Source organism: Corythoichthys intestinalis, chromosome 19 (assembly GCF_030265065.1).
Source record: "Corythoichthys intestinalis isolate RoL2023-P3 chromosome 19, ASM3026506v1, whole genome shotgun sequence".
Taxonomy (NCBI): domain Eukaryota; kingdom Metazoa; phylum Chordata; class Actinopteri; order Syngnathiformes; family Syngnathidae; genus Corythoichthys; species Corythoichthys intestinalis.
In genome coordinates this window covers 40,581,422-40,599,510 of record NC_080413.1, presented here as the reverse complement: position 1 = coordinate 40,599,510, position 18,089 = coordinate 40,581,422, and positions in this window count along the sequence as shown.

Sequence of the window (18,089 nt, the reverse complement as noted above, 5' to 3'; positions counted from 1 at the left end):
TGTCACAGATACTTTTCTGACTTGGCTATCCAGCTAATCCCTAACTGTTATGTAGATGATGGTAGCTGTGCAATAATAAGTAGTGAAACACTGCAGATGTGAAGTGAATGCTTTTGTGTATGTGGTATGCGGTTTTAATACCAAATTCTTCTTTGTTCTTCACATGGGTTCGATCGAACCTAAGTGGTTCGGTGAGTAAGTCTAAAGCAGAGGTGTCCAAACCAGTCCTCAATGACTGTTGGTCCTGTGTTTTGTTCTACCAGTCGAGCACAGACAGTTTAACCAATAACGTTTCTGCTAAAACAATCAACACCTGACTGCAGTCATCTGATTACACTTGTAAGACACCAGATTGGTGTAAAGGTGTCGTCTTGTTTTGTTGGAATGAAATCGCTCACTGCAATCCTATGTGGAATAGTTTGGACGCCCCTGGTCTAAGGGGTTTGTCAAAGATTAAAACATACAGAACCCTATTTTCGTACGCTGACTATAGTCAAAGTGTCGTTTTACACTTAGTTTTTGACTGGTTTGTCCCTACTTTACAGGCTTTATTCAATTTCTTTCAACTGCTAACCCTCTATTTAATGGGAGCTGAAACTGGTTTGCCCAGTGGAAGGTTGACTCGCACTTAGTATAAGGAAATATAACAGACCTACAGACAGTGTGGACTGCACGGATTAAAAAAGATATACAGTGATCCCTCACTACTTCGTGCTTTACACTTTTCGCCCTCAGCGAAATGCAGATTCTTGACGCGAGACAAGTTGATGATGCTGGAACTTTGGTTTGGTGCTGTTCCAATGAGATTTACAAAGATGACTGCCTGAAGAAAACATCAAAATTCCCTCAGTCCTTGATGATATGGGGCTGGATTGTCAGGCAAAGGCACTGGGGAGATGGCTGTGGTTAAATCTTCAATAAATGCACAAATTTACATTGAAATTTTAGACAGCTTTCTTATCCCTTCAGTTGAAAATATGTTTGTCATTTTCTTAGATGACAATGCATCATGCCACAGAGCTAAAACTGTTAAAGCATTCCTTGGAGAAAGACTCATCCAGTCAATGTCATGGCCTCTAAATAGCCCAGATCTCAACCCTATTGAAAACCTGTGGTGGAAATGGAAAATAATTGTCCACAGCAAGGCTTCACCCTACAAGGATGATCTGGCAAATGCAATCAAAGAGAGTTGCCACCAAATTGATGAAGAATACTCATCAAGTCCATGCGTCAGAGACCGCAAGCTGTCATAAAAGCCAGAGGTGGTGGTACTAAATACTAGATACGTGTTTTGATTGTTACTTCTTTGTTTATTTCTCAAGATTCCATTTTTTTTTGATTCCATATATATTTCCCTGCACTTGCTCTATTAAAGTAACATTTACTGAGCACCACAATGTTTTTTATTCATTTCTTTTAGTGTTTCTGAATGCTAATGAGTTGCACTTTTGAACTAATTGATCATTTTTTCAAGCTTTTTATCTGAGTTAGTTCTACATGATAAAATGTCTGAGTGAGTGCTCATCCGAGACTGGTGATTTCATACTTTTTGCTAGGGGTTGTAGAAAGCTTTTGAATTGGGGAAAAAATATCTTGACAGAAATTTTTCATCCCAAAGAAAAAATTTGCTACCCATCTGTTGCTTAATCTCGTCTCGTGAGACAAATTTGATCATCTCAAATTTATGATTCTCTGCTTATTTGTTTCTGTGCTCCCAAGGGTACCCTTAGGAGCAAGTGATGAGTCAAAATGAGCAAAGACATCATTGAGACAAATGAGATTGATTTGAGAAAACCAGATTTGAGCAATATTTGAGAAGAGAAATTTTCTTCATTAAAAAGTGGAGTTATACTTCTACAGCACCTTTCAGGCACTCAAAGAACTGACACTATACCCTCATCTACCTGCTGGTGACGCAACAACGTAGAGTTCAGTTTCTTGCTCATGGATACTTAGATGAATTTACCAGGACAGAACATTGAACTCACAACCTCTGGGTTGGGGAACAACTTCTCTACCACTGAGCCACACACATTGAGCCACGAGCTCAGATGTGACGCGGCACATCAATGGAAACCAACTTCAGAAAGAGCATGTAGCAGCGATGAAGAAAATTTATTTTATTTTGCTTCGTTTAATCATTTATATATTTTTTTGATATTTCAAAAACTTCCAAATCACAGACTTGCTGCCTGTGAACCAGTAGTTTTAGCGAGACATCGTCAGCCAGTGTGTTGCCTGGTTTGATTACGTCATCAAACAAGAGGACTAAGGTTCTTCACACTATTTTGTGATAAACTTTCAGTCTTCAAAACCAAAAACCGATAATGCAGTTGTAGCGGCCGATAGTTTTCAGCGCCAAATTTTCGGTCACATCTCTAATATACATTGAACAAGATGAACCAAATGAACCAGATGTTATTTAATTATTTGACCCATTATAATATTTTCTCGGATTTTGGCAGGAGATGAATGAAGATGTGATTGGACATGTCAGAGCAGACACTATTCTTTCTTACAATGAAAGAATCTTGAAAACTCAAAATGAGCAATTGCAGACTGGAAGGAGATTAAATTGAGAAATATTTGTCACGGGCACAATATAAGGTTGCTCTGCGAGATCAGTAAAAGAGGCAGCTTTGAGGCAAGTTGAAGAAATATAATACTTTGCTCATCCATATCTTTTAATGAGACATTACTGAGATCGTGACTCCAAGTAAGGATATAAAATAGAGACGCATTTGAGATCTTAAAAGGAGACAACTGTGAGACTTTATTGAAAAATCGTGCCAGTAAAACTATTCTCAACTTTCTCATGTAATGCTCACTATGGGACTTACTTCTCATGAGACAAATTTGAGAAAACTGAGAAAACCACTCTGGCCTTTATTATTGCTGATAAATTTCCCACATACAGTGCTGCTCAAAAGTTTGTGAACCCCCTCAACATTTTGGAATTTTCTATTATTTCAACCTGATTTCCTAATCAATCAATTCAGTAGTTTTTTTTTGTTTTTTTAACAGTTGTGTTGTCGAGACTAAATTAAAAAGAGTTTTCATCAACTGATGTAGGTGCAAAATTGAACTGTTTGGTCACAACCAAAACCGCCATGTCTGGCGAAAATTCAACACTGCATACCACCAAAAGAACCTTCTCCCAACAGTGAAGCATGGAGGTGGGAATGTCAAGATCTGGGCTTGCTTTTCATCCTCGGGACCTGGACAACTCCACATAGTCCAGGGAATCATGAATTCTGAGGAATATTGTCAAATCCTAGAACATAACCTGACGCCATCTGTTTTGAAGTTAAAGCTTGGCAGAAGGTGGATCATGCAACATGATAATGATCCAAAGCATTCCAGCAATACAACCAAGGAATGGCTGAAAAAGAAGAAGATTCGTGTTCTGGACTGGCCCAGTCAAAGTCCTGACCTAAATCCCATTGAAATGCTGTGGCGGGACCTAAAGCGAGCAGTTCATGCCAGACGCCCATCAAACCTCTCTCAACTGACTGCGTTCTGCAAGGAAGAATGGGCAAAAATCCCCCAAAGTAGATGTGAGAGGCTGATTAGTCACTACAGAAACCGTTTGGTTGAGGTAATCTCTGCAAAAGGAGGCGCAATATCCTATTAACTGAAGGGGTTCACATACTTTTGCACACATGATATCTGAGTTTTTCTTAAATCAACCACTTTTGTTAAATAAAGAATGACAATATAACTATTTCTTTTGTTTCAGTCCATTATTTGGAATGTCAGTATTGTGGATTTGGGTATAACTTAACATTTAATAAGGTTATTTTAGTTTTTTTTACAAAAAATCTGACCATCGCTGTGGGGTTCACAAACTTTCGAGCAGCACTGTATGTAAATGAGACATGAACAAGATCTCATCTTTAATTTTGCTTTGCTATGGGATCTTTCTTTCTTTTTTTTTTTTTTTTTTTAAATTTAGGCCAGTTGGAATGGGCATTTAATGGTGTATTGTTGGGTTCACTTACTGTATTTACTGAATGTATTATTATTTTACTGTTCAAGGTGTGTGGAATAATTTCATTCATGGCAGACCAATGTGTTTAATTGGCATGTCGCACATCCCCCCGCCGGGGGAGGACTATACTCGGCTTATTGCCCTCTTCAAGTGCCCGGTGTTCTGTCAAATTTTCCAACCGATCAGAAATTGCAACTTTGTGTTAAAAATAGCCGCGAATACAGCGATTACAAAGTAAACACTACAAACTTTCTTTAAATAACGGACTACTTATGTTTGATCATAGATGCGCATGTAAAAAGCTCTCCTCATACACATATTGTCATGTTAGCTGCATAACAAGCACTCCTATGAGTCTCTCGCTGTTTACGACTTCGCTGTGTAGTAAAGCATTATTTTGCCATATTCGTGTTAACCGTTTGGCAGCTACACGCTCCTCCGACGTCGGCCGGTTTGTCCGGTGGTCATTGTCCAGCTGCATCCCCGCAAACGAGCCCTCTGCCCTCAGCAGGAGAACGACGAACTCTTAACTTGTTCGCCGCCGGGCAGGTTGCCAATCTGCGAAGCCAATCGACAACCCAGTCATCTTTTAAATCTTTTAAATGATGAAACAGTTTTAAAACTTTCACATGTCGAAAGTAGACAGAAGGGAACTAATGCAAAAACGGGAGCAATTTTAACAACTTTAACGGTTGATTCACATCATTAAATGACTTAACAACATAGCAAAGGTTACTATGGGTTTTTTGGGGGTTTTTTTTTTGGAAAAAACAAAACATGAAAACAGGATTTATGTGACAATATTACCAATAAATTCATTTTATTTAAAAAAAAATAGTTTAATTTTTGTTTCTTATTGCACGCTTTATAAAACGTAAAATTAGTCATCGATTTGTAAGGGCATATGTCACTATTTCTAAGATTGCCAACGGCCTCAGGTTAACAGGTATGTAAATGGACCAGTCCATTTTTTCCCCTCAAACGCAAATTTGACTAGCTGACGACTCACCTCTCCCCACCCCCCTCAACAAACACACACACATTCACAGCCGGTGTTCTGTCACATTTTTCAACCATTATTATATTTTTCCCGAAGCCTTTGTGGTGGCAAATAAGCACCTTTACATTCAGTTGGACTCTCTGGATAGTTTTGGACAGAGATGATTAACAAGTTTTTCTTGTGTATGATTGTTAATGTAACCTGAGTGTCAATGCCGCCCCGCGTTCCGCTCCCACCTCTGACCAGGCTGGGACGCGAACCCGCGCGCCACGACGAATTTAGTCGGTAGGCAAGGACGTTAACCACTGCGCCAATAAAGCTCGAGCCAACGGCGCAGCCGTTAGGGTCCTTACATGAGGGAATCGGCGGGGAGGTTTCCACATGCTACAACGGATACACTGTGTGTGTGTACCCGTTACATTAATTTAATTTGTGTTCAGATATTGCAATTTAAATTTGTTTATAAATGTGCGCGACCGTGGTGCAGTTGGTAGCTTGAGTTGTCCTGGGACTGAAGGGTCAGCGGTTCGATTCCGGCTATGACTGCCCACTGTTGAAGTGCCCTTGGGCAAGGCACTGAGCCCTAACTTGGCTCCAATGGGTTGGCAGTGCCTTGCATGGCAGCAGCACCATTGGTGTGTGAATGTGTGCGTGAAAGGGTAAATGTGTGCTAATGTAAAGGGTTTTGGGCACTGTGATAATGTAAAGTGCTATATAAGTACACTCCATAAAATGCAGACACTTATTCTGGAAGTTTTCAAAATGTTTCTTGAGTAGTTTTTGAAAACAAAGGTTTGAATCGAACGATGTACCACCTAAACCATTAGATAGGCACTCCAAAACCCCACCCAAAATAAACAACTCCCTTGTTTTACTACAAATAAGTGGAATTATCTGCGGGTGCTTCAAGAAAATGTACTCTCTCAGATTTGAAATAAAATAGCCAGCTGAAAATAAGCTTAACAAGCTTATTTTAAGCAAAAAGTGTTGTGATCGTGAGCAGACAACCCTAAAGCAGGCACGTGAGATGGCGTGGTTAGGAAGTCAAAAAGTTTATTCAAAAGTGGAGTTCGTTGGTGTAGAGAGCCTGGGCGAAGGTAACAAGAGACGTGAGGCACTGGCGAGATCCTAGGGCAAAGCAAGAAAGGTCTATGATCAGATAAGGTCAGTCAGAAACATTCAAAACACGAGAACGCACTAACAGTGTACTGAGAGAGAAGATCCAGCGATGTGGTGGAGCTCTGGCTGGCTTATGTAGGCTGGTGATGGTGATTGCTGACAGCTGCCGTCGCTCCACCCGTCAGGTGCTGGGCCTGTAATTGGATGACAAACACAGCCAAACACCTGCCCAGCCCTAGGCCTGACAAAAAGTTTGTATATTTAATGTAAAAAAAACATTGTTTGTCAGAAATGTTTTTAATTCAAGAATAGATATTGTTAAAAAAAAAACATCTAAAAGCATTTTTTTCTTGATTTAGGTGAAAAATGGCCAACTTTTAGATGTATGGGCTTAGTAATAACAACTACTGTAGTAATATTTACTGAACGTGAGGAGAAGAATCTGATACATTAATCTGTTATAACTAAGCTTTAACACTCAAAACAAGATGAAGAAAATTATTCGACTAGATTTAAGAAAAATGAGCAGATTAAGGCGTTATACTTCAAATTTGGAGTGGCATTATGTGCAGATGACCTACTGCTGACCATAACACAACCATCGCAGACATTACCCAAATCAGGGGTCGCGTTAACCGAATATTTTCCGTCGATGACCGTTTTTTTAAAACGGTGACGGAAAAAACTGAAGTCCATCCGGCATTTTGACAGGTTGCAATTCACATCCCAGACCACAGGGTGGCGAGTGAGCATATTAATTAACTATTGTTAATCTTGATGCATGACGTCGTTGGCCTTACTTGCAAAAATGTCAAGGCAACTGAGTGTTTGCCTGGCACGGCCAGACTGTTCTCCCTGTATTTTTCAAACACTGAGAGAAAAGTCTGGGACACAGCCTCTCGAGTAGGTACAAAATAGATCGACAAATCAGATTTGTTTATTTGCGTGACGTGTTCTTCACGAGCAACGTCACTCGTGCGCGCGGAAAGTCGTCTCTACAACAACACGGATGGCGGGAGAGCCGACAATATGTTCCAATCCGCGGTAAATTCAGTTTTAAATGAGCTAAAACACATCGACACGAGACATTGACAACAGTCTGTCTCGCGCTAGCCATGTTGAATAAACTCCGTTCTCCTCGTATGTTTACTTCCGCGCGCAAGTCCCTCATCCTGCCCTTGTCGCTTTGGTAACGGCACGTCTGCCCGTCGCTGATTGGTGCACTCCGCTGTCTGTTTGCCTCTTGTTAAGCTTGTTCGGACAGAATATTAATTAAAAATGAATGAAAACTAAATTCTATTGAATATGTCATTATTATCATTTTAAAAATGTAAGTGACGGGTAAAAATAGATTATGACCGGATTTTTATGACACTGTCAGTCAAAATGACAGACAACAAAAAAGTCTAGCGCAACCTCTGACCCAAATTAATGATTATGTTAGAGGAATATGGCAGGCTATCGGGATATAGAACTAACATAGATAAAACAAAAGCCCTGACATTCAACTATGATCTTGCACCACAGATTAAGATTCTGTATGACTGGAACTTGGAGGTGGGTTCAATTAAGCACCTTGAGGTTCAGATACTTAAAAAAATGACAAAGTTATTTGAACTTAACTATAACCCCTTAAATTTAAAATTAAAAGCAGATCTGCAAAGATGGAATGTCATACCCTTCCTTAGTTTAAGTTTTAAAATAGAATCAAAAACTTGCACGACTGCTTTACCTCTTCCAATGTCAACCCGTTAAGATACCATCAAAACAATTTTTTGGAATGGGAGAGGTTAATTTCGAGATATACCGTATGTGGCAAGGAAAAAAGGCTAGAATGAAATTCAAAACACGGCAATTAAGCAGAGACAAAGGTGGAATGGGACTTCTAAACCTACAAGATTATTATTACGCAGCCCAACTAAGAGCTCTAATTTGTTCATGTTCCTCAACACGGAACTCCAATGTCTGCTTTGATGGTGGACATTGTACAGTGGCATGGTTTGAACATTGCAGATGGCAACATAACCCATCATCTGTTGCAGATCATGCAGGTGGTCTGCAAGAAATGTAGAATTGAGAACTCATTGAAAAGGTTAAGATGGTGTGCCTTTGACACAGACTTCACATCAAACAAAACGCATAACAGGTTTAAAAAGTGGATATTGTATGAAATTTCAGGATCGCGGTGAATCAGTAACGGGCACACTTTTGCTCAATAGACAATGTTTATTTATGACTGTAACCCAATGGATAATTGAGTAAATATTTTCAATTGAATAACTTGATGGAACTTAATATTTTAAATTTTATATTTGCATCTCAATTATTTTAGTTTTAAAATGATCTAATTCACAAAATGTGAATTATAGATTAAACGGGTCTCCACCCCTCTGCTGTAGCATAGGGCCAGTGGAAAATTACCAGCAACACAATGAGACCAACCCCTTTTTTTTTTCAATTGACCGCGTGTGAGCTGCTCCAGCAGAGGTGCTGCATAGGAGAGCCACTGAACGAATTTATTCGATATTTTATGGTTAAAATCCCTCCAAAAAGCGAGTTACCCTTTTGTAGCACATCCTTATCAGCGTGGGCTGAGTTGGAGACGGTGTGCGTGAGGCAAAAGTGCAGTTTACTCGTCCTTGGTAAGTTTAGCCTATCGAGCTAATCGGCGCTAACGTTAGCATTAGCTGACCAGTTCGGCCGTTAATAAGAATTTGTCAACTAATTGTGGACTAAAGTCAGTAAAATGATTGTCATCCTATATGTTGACGAATAGAGAAGGGAGTGGAACCGGAGTTCCTTGAGCCTGGAGTTTGTGGAGCTCTTTGAAAGCATCCTGGTGAGTTACTTCAAATGTGCGAACTACAGTCAAGTGCTATAATGTAGTCACAGCAGTTGAACCATATGCACTCCTATTGTCTGTGATACTAAATTGCTGACAATGGCAACATTTATTTTTCTTTTCAATGTTTAATGTGATTTCTGTATTTGTTTAAATGAGAACAGACTCAACCCAATTATCAAATTGAGTTGAACTGCAGTTAATGTTAAAAATAACATTGGCTGGGAATTAGAAAAAGAATTAGATTTTAATAGCCTTGTTTTATACAGGCTAGGTTTTTTGAGGACTGAAGAAAAATAGTCGTGTAAAAACTGTCAAAGACGATTTCTCTTTTCTCAGGTTCTTTTATTCTCGTGGAAAAAACAGGAAGTGAACGGCACACAATTCTAGAGTTACAGAAAATGTTCAAATACATTTATTGAGGAAATACTGACCGGCCAGGACATTTCACGGATACGGGCTCCGTGAAAGTGTCTCACCCCCCTTCTTGTCCCGTATATATTTGTGTTAACAGATGTGGTCAGAGCCAATAGGCAGCCTAGTCCTGCCTTATGGCCAAGTCAGAATACAAACTTAACCTTATCTGGAAATAGGTAATGTGAAGCTGGCTGTTGGGGGCTGTTGAATTCTGTGACCAACACACAGAGATAATTAAGTCCAGATGGTATGTGGTAGAACAAAGAACACTGTGTTTTAGGATATAAGAGAAAGAATATATTCTAGTTATTAACTATATGAGTAAATATGCATACAAGAATATAATAATAGGTAAATATATATGTGTGTATCTTTTCAATCCCTCTCTGGATTCAAATTAAAAATTGAATCCACCCAACTAAAAAACAAAACAACAAATCAGCAAAAAAACAACAACAAAACCCAAGTAAACTCAAAAAATACATCACAAACCACGCGAGAGGTGACGAGACAAAAACGGTAAAACAAAGAAACGAAAAACGTATAATATAAACAATTAAAAAATAAACCATAATATCTGAGTCCAGAAAGCAAAACACATTCCCATTTCCCAAGGGCGAGCACACACGAATTCCCAGAGTCCGTCCCAAACAGGTGTGCAAAGTTAAAGTCAGCATCGCTGCAATCTCATGGCCTTGGTGTTATAAGGGATTGAGCTCATAACTTACTCCACGGGAAAAGGGTCAGTTCCATGTTGATATTCCATGGCTCAGGTTGAAACTAATCCTTTTTGTCAATGTGTGTTGAAGAAAACAATAATCGCAATCCTTAACGCAATGTCCAGTGGTCAAGAAAGCAGTTCAGAAAACAAAACGCAATCATCAATATCTTATACTATTGTAAACACTGACACCGCCCTCTTTTGTGCTGTAATCTGTTCAACTAAAAACACAGAATGCAATAGTAAAACATCAAATCATAAACAATTAAACATAAAATGAGTCAGCCTATCTAAAAAAAAAAAATGCTGGTCGCTCTTGTAGGTTATAACGTCATAGTTGCTCATAAGAAAGAAAAAATATGTATTAATACTATAAAAATGGCCGTTTAAATGTGATACAAGTTAAACATTAATCAGAACTATCACTCAATGACCTCATTTAAATAAAATGCTCGTTGGAATTCTACAGGCAGGAAGATAACTGTCACAATTAAAATTCATTCATGTCAAAGGAACCTGAAAACCTTCACGCACAGAAAGGACAATACCCTCGGCTGGGATGAAACTCGCACCAGTTAAAGCCAACGGGTGCACCCACTCAGGGTCCAAGTGGGAACTGAATCAGCCCTCCGATCATCTAACCTTCGGAGAGCATGGGCTGACACCCGGGTCACCCTGCAGCCCCACCAGATCAGTGAGTCACCAAGCTCACGATGGTAATGGAGGCCGTGCATCCGGCGAAGGCCGTGCGTCCTGTCAACGGTGTTGACAGGACTCAAAAACGACATGAAAATATCCAAATTGTCATCACTTATCCTCTCAAGTCATCATATATGTAATCTTACCACCTGGAGAATCCCAAAAGCATCTATCTCCAAACTCCTGGAACATATGACAAATCATTATCACCTGGGAGAGCAATAACTCATCTGTTTCTTCCTACCATATTACTAACACAGAAACTAAATCCCTTCCATTTAAAATATGGGAGAATAATGTGCTTGAACAATATGCTTGCAAAAGTTTTAACTCATCTGAATATGTAGTGTCATATTATCTGTATGTTTTCAGTTGAACAGATAGCACAGATCCATCAAACCTTCAAAAAAAAAAACTATCCATATGTCAGTAGATAATTAACAAAACATAAAAATATAATCATGTTTCTTTAGAGTTTAAAAATCAACACAACCCCCCATAGGTACAGTATATAATAATGATGATGATGATGATGTCCCTCTTTTAGCCATGCTTACAAACCAAAGCATGGCTATATATAACATAAAACTATAACACTACTAGGTTACGTAAAAACAAAAAAGCATTGTAATGAAAAAATCCAAACGATCATCATGAATTTATAACAACATGCGAGTTAAATCAAAAATCCAAACAAAATTGAAAGATCCCTCTTTGGAAACTAAAAAACAAAATATTATTTCAAAAGAAATAATTTCCTTGTAAATACATCATCATTATTATACCCTACAAAAACAAAATGAGCAAACCCCATAGAGGCAAACATTACCAACATTAATAAATCTAATCCATTTGAAGACGCCTTTCTGGCACTCCGGATCATCATGTAATCAAATGAAAACATCCTACCAAATGTACGATCAAAAGAAGAAAACAGATAAGAAAAACTGGTGACAAATTCAAGGACAGAGAAAAGATAGCAAATCCGACAAGGCTAGTTTGAAGTCAGTATTGAAATGGCGACGAGAGTCAGTTTTCCTAAGGGAAAACGGCAACAAATTCCAGAGCCAACAGCTGAATGCCCTTCCCCCATGGTCAGACGAAGCAAAGGTCCAGTATATTCTGCCGGCTGTGAAACAACCTCTGTTCCGCGATATCATCAGAAAGATTCAACCAACTCTTAGTAGGACTTCAGTATGTCGCTGGATGGATAAATAGCCTGGCGTAATGGGGTTTTTGCCAGTCTGATAGAAGGAATACGGTTCAGTCAGCCCGCTCCGGTCCGGTTGGAGTCCACCAGGAGTCTTTCAAGGGAGGCCTGCTAAGGTCACCATGGCTCAAGCTAACTTTGGCACTCTACCCCACATATGGAGAAAGTGGTTGAGTAGACCTAACTAAGTCCTTGCCTGATGTTAAATTTAAACGCGCAAAGCAAGGTATATCAAATCAAAAATGGCTTCTATAAATTTAAAAAAATAAAAAATAACCACAACAAAATAAAAATGTAAGATTACCGAAGTCGCGAAAGAAAAAGAAAACATTAAAAGGAAATCTGAATCAAAAATTCATCACACAAAATTTCAAAAGTGAAAAAGATCATTTGAAACTTATCTTCAAAGTTAAGAAAAATGAAAAGCTAAAAATTCCAAAGAATAAAAATCGGAAACCGAAAAATCAATAGTACGTGCTATTAGCCAAACAAAAGTACTTGAGCCTCAATTTATCAAAACCATTCGAACTTAAAAATGAAAAATAAAAATCAAAGAATCAAAAATAAAATGAAAAATCAAAAAATCAAAAAGAAAATGAAAAATAAAAATTGGTATTATTCTGGGAAATTTGTTCCCTCCAACGGAAATATGAAATCATCATAAGCCATACGAAAACGCAATTTTCCCAACTGTACAAACAAAATTCTTACATGATTACAAAATTAACAATTTTCCCAGAATAACGTCGTTTAGCGTAATGCCAAATAAAGTCTATTTCCTCTCTCAAAATTGTCTGCTCCCTCTTTAGTAATTTGTCAATTAAATTTGGCTGTGGCATCTCTCGACGAAAATGGCCACTTATTTCCCACTATAATTTCATTACAACAAAATTTACATAAATTGGACTTCTCTTCACATCCCAGATTACGAAATTAATAAAAACGTTCATCCCATTATTTTGGTCACAGCTGAAGTCAAAAATAGCCAGATTATATCAGCATGTGACCCAAAAGATTACATTTTAGCAAAGTTTGGCATTTTCAAGTCCTTAAAAATCAAAATTAGATTGCATATCGTCTAATATTTCGAACATGACTCAAGACAGGTCCCCTCTCATTCTTTCGTGAATCAATAGTTGCTCTTTGTCAATTTTAAGATTTACTTCAGCTGCTTCCAATTCTCAGTGTCCAATCTACATTAAAATTAATTAGTACTTTGTCACTTCCACCTTTGAATTAAATCATCAACACTGGAGTTTCTTGAGCGTCTATGTGGTGCCCCTTGGTTGCGTCCTGGTTACAGGAGTGCAGGGGCACATTAATAAAACCATTCAAAGCTACCTCAAATGTGATTGGATTCACCGTGATGCAGTCCAATGTCAGCAGGTCCCTCGGATCACAGTGACCTGTATACAAAAACATTCAGTACCTAAAGAATACATGTCAAGGGGTATTTGAACTCATGTCCAATCAGTTGCCAAACGGCATTGTCCCACCATGGGTCCCAATTCTTGAGCTTCGTGTCTTAGTCATCAATCTAAATACTTATGCATTAGTCGAGGTGAGATCTGGTAGGCATCATAGGTTAGAAGTCGGGGAGCTTTAGTGGTTGGTGTGGAAGATGGGAACCTGTCTCGGAAAACAGCAAACAATGGAGTGACAGGAGACCAAATGTTCAAGAACAACAAATTTAAACCTAGGATAAGACAGAATGTCAACCAATTGGTGAAAAATAAACAAGTACATATCAGTCTCACTACAGCACCGCAGGCCATAAATTATCTTCGTGCCTGGATCCAAACCTCTCCGTCGATAGCCAATTCTGGCAGTGTTTCTGCAAAAAGTCAAAATCATTTAATAACAATTTTAAGTCAATTAACTCACCTTATTGATTTGGAATCATGAGTTAATTTCCAGGTGTTAGGGTGTATCTATTTAAGTTCCAACTTCTAGTCTTTGTCTGGGATCTTTTTTGGATTTGGTCACAGGACAGCAGCCGACTGGCCTTTGCCATCTGCTTTCAATTAGGGGAGGGGGTGAAAACAAGTCTGTGTCAGCTATCGTGGTCATCGTCTGGGCTGGGGCTCCGCTGCCCCCCCTCCCTTTTTCACTGCTTCTGCAGTTCTCCTGTTACAATATATATATATATATATATTATTTTTTTTCTAGCATAAATATAACAGCTGTGCCAACTGTTTCTTCATAATTGATAGATTACAGTTAAGATTTTGCCGATTTAGTCTCGCTTCAACAGCCTTCCAGAGAAGTTTATTATTATTAAGCTATTGGTTTAGAGTTCTCGGATGGAGTTTAATTTCGACATTTGTTGATCAATCAAATGTGAAATTATCTCCCACCGATGTATTATTTTTAAATCAGAATACTACCTTCTTAGCACAATATTTTCACAAATCACAACAATCCTTGCTCCATATTTTAATCAGATATTTAAACCTATTTTAATCTATGAGCTCGTGAATGAATAAATCATTAGTTTAGAACTAAATAAACACATTAGGGAAAAAATGTCGTCTAGCAGCTCATTAGCTGGTCTTAAAACTTAAGGTAAACATATTTTATCAAACAATATAATCATTGTCTCAACATGTCATTTTCCGCCAAATTAAACAAATCTCATTACTTTTAAGGTTGTTTAACAAAACATTTTGAGCTCTAAAGATCATACTATCGATCTCAATTAAGCTCACTAGTTTATTATTTATTTCACCTCACTCGCTTTTCATTTCATTCATAAATTCTATTTCAATAATCAGTTGTTCCCCATTACTATCAATTTGATATTAGTTCTAGTAAAAAGAGAGGGCTTAAATATATTTACAGCCTCCCGTATTGTGCTTGGCCAGAACACAATAAGGGGGGCTCACAGCGGCCTGCTCTCCTAAATTTTGAACACCATTCCCCTTATCTTAATCAAAGGCGCCACGTGGCACACACGGGTGCCTGCCAGAATATGAACAAAGGCGCTTCATTTATTATCCTATACTCGATATTTAAGTATTTCAAAAACAATTACTTTGTTCGTCCGCGCTCCCTCTCCACTCACGAGAGCAGAATAAGGAGCGCTCACTTCACTCACAATTAGAGGAAAGAAAAGAAAGAGGACAAAGAAGAGAAACGTTGGGGCACCCCACACATACTCACACAAACCAACGACAAATAACAAACATCCGCGGAACAAATTTGAGTTGCTCATGCCGCCCATCCCAGGATCTCAGCGTTTTCATATATACGCTGGAAATGCACTTTACTCGTGGTTTACGCAAATCGGTCCAGCCGGAACTCCTCACATAGGGAGTTCTTAATTACAACACGAAACGGGTCGTCAAAGACGCCCGGAACTACCTCACATAGGGTGTTCTTATATGCATTTTGTAATCGCGATATATAAATAAATAACATACACATTATTAATTTCCTCAATAAAAATTCAACCCCCTCCGGGGCAGCAGCGTAATAAGGCAACAGTGCAATCTTGTAACACTCCTACCTTATTTTGGTACCACACCGTCTGTCCCCGAGTGAGCCGAATTCCAGAATTCTGTGCCGCCAACTCCCGCGAGAATCCTGCCGACAACGCCAATTGAAGAAAAATAGTCGTGTAAAAACTGTCAAAGACGATTTCTCTTTTCTCAGGTTCTTTTATTCTCGTGGAAAAAACAGGAAGTGAACGGCACACAATTCTAGAGTTACAGAAAATGTTCAAATACATTTATTGAGGAAATACTGACCGGCCAGGACATTTCACGGATACGGGCTCCGTGAAAGTGTCTCACCCCCCTTCTTGTCCCGTATATATTTGTGTTAACAGATGTGGTCAGAGCCAATAGGCAGCCTAGTCCTGCCTTATGGCCAAGTCAGAATACAAACTTAACCTTATCTGGAAATAGGTAATGTGAAGCTGGCTGTTGGGGGCTGTTGAATTCTGTGACCAACACACAGAGATAATTAAGTCCAGATGGTATGTGGTAGAACAAAGAACACTGTGTTTTAGGATATAAGAGAAAGAATATATTCTAGTTATTAACTATATGAGTAAATATGCATACAAGAATATAATAATAGGTAAATATATATGTGTGTATCTTTTCAGGACCTTGAATTAAATTGGATTTGGATTCTGGATTCTCCCTGAAGAGGGGGATGGCGAGCTAACCCTTGATTGACGGACCTGGCTGCTTCCTTTTCCCAAGGAGCACAATCTTCACTTCCTACCTCTCCAGTGTGGTAGGATTGCGAACTGCTTCTGCAGTGGATAGGATAAAAAACTGAACAGTGCACTTTTATTTTCATACAAATTGAGACACTCTTCACTTATTTTGAAGGGACACTTTAATTTATTATTTTTCTGGCACCAATCTAAACTGTTGTATATTAGAGAGCCGGCTCTAATAGGCAGTCATTGTGAATATATTGTAAATATTTGTACATAGTTTTCTCTTTTAATTATAATTTTGAATTTTAACCCTTTCGTGGCTCCAGTTATTTATTGTGTTCGAAATTCTTCTTGTTACACCAAAATTTTCCTTCAAGAGACGAACCTAAGCGCACGTGCCCAATTGGAAAAATTCCTGTAGACTCTACAGGGGTTACATGACAATTGCAGAATATATGTGATTTATTGATTACAATCCCACAAGAGCAAGCAAACAGGTATCAAAAACAAGCACAGCAAGTAGTAACCTCATGCTAAGTCTGAGTTTGCCAACCTCACACCCCCGCGTTACTGTTACAGCACATCAGAGTGTCCCTTAGAAATGAAAATCACTTACCGTGACAAAAGAGTTGGAACCCAGGTCAACACTCCAGTAAAAGCGACGAAAGGGACAAAGCTGGGCGACCCGCGCGTCTGATCACCTGCAGACTTCACCCGAGGCCCGGAAATGTCAGCTTTTTTGTAAGGACGCGCCCCACGGGGGCGGAAGTTGGACTCTCGGAAGTTGGGAATTTATTTTCCCCTCAAAATAACTCAAAAAATAGCCATCAATATCGAAACCCCTAGCAACAAAAGTGAGTATACCCCTTGGAAACTACATCGCTAAATGTCCAAATTGAGTACTGCTTGTCATTTTCCCTCCAAAATATTATGTGACTTGTCAGTGTTACTAAGTCCAGGTGTGCATAGGGAGCAGGTGTGTTCAAATTTCTAGTGCTGTTCTCACACTCTCTCATACTGGTCACAGAAAGTTCCAACATGGCACCACATGGCAAAGAACTCTCTGGGGACCTTAAAAGATGTATTGTTGCGCTACATGAAGATGGCCAAGGCTACAAGAAGATTGCCAACACCCTGAAACTGAGCTGCAGCACAGTGGCTAAGATCATCTGGCGTTTTAAAAGAGCAGGGTCCACTCAGAACAGGCCTAGGGTTGGTCGTCCAAAGAAGCTGAGCGCACGTGCTGAGCGTCACATCCAAATGCTTTCTTTGAAAGATCGTCGCAGGAGTGCTGTCGGCGTTGCTGCAGAGATTGAAGAGGTGGGGGGTCAGCCTGTTAGTGCTCAGACCATACGCCGCACTCTACATCAAATTGGTGTGCATGGGTGTCACCGCAGGAGGAAGCCTCTTCTGAAGATGGTAAACAAGAAAGCCCGCAAACAGTTTGCTGATGACATGTCAACAAAGCATATGGATTACTGGAACCATGTCCTATGGTCTGATGACGGGCAGGCTTTCTTCAGAAGAGGCTTCCTCCTGGGGTGACAGCCATGCACACCAATTTGATGTATGGTCTGAGCACTAACAGGTTGACCCACCACCTCTTCAATCTCTACAGGACTGCTGATAGCACTCCTGTAACGAGTCACATGACATTTTGGAGGAAAGATGACAAGCAGTACTCAATTTGGACATTTAGGGATGTACTGTACGTAGTTCCCATACGGTGTACTCACTTTTGTTGCCAGGGGTTTTAGATATTAATGGCAATATTTTGAGTTATTTTGAGGGGAAAATAAATTAACTCTGTAATATAAGCTGCACACAGACTACTTTTCATTGTGTCAAATTCTATTCTATTCTTTTCCATCGGACTGTTGGAGCCATATTATTCATTAGCAAAGTTGTTTTAAGAG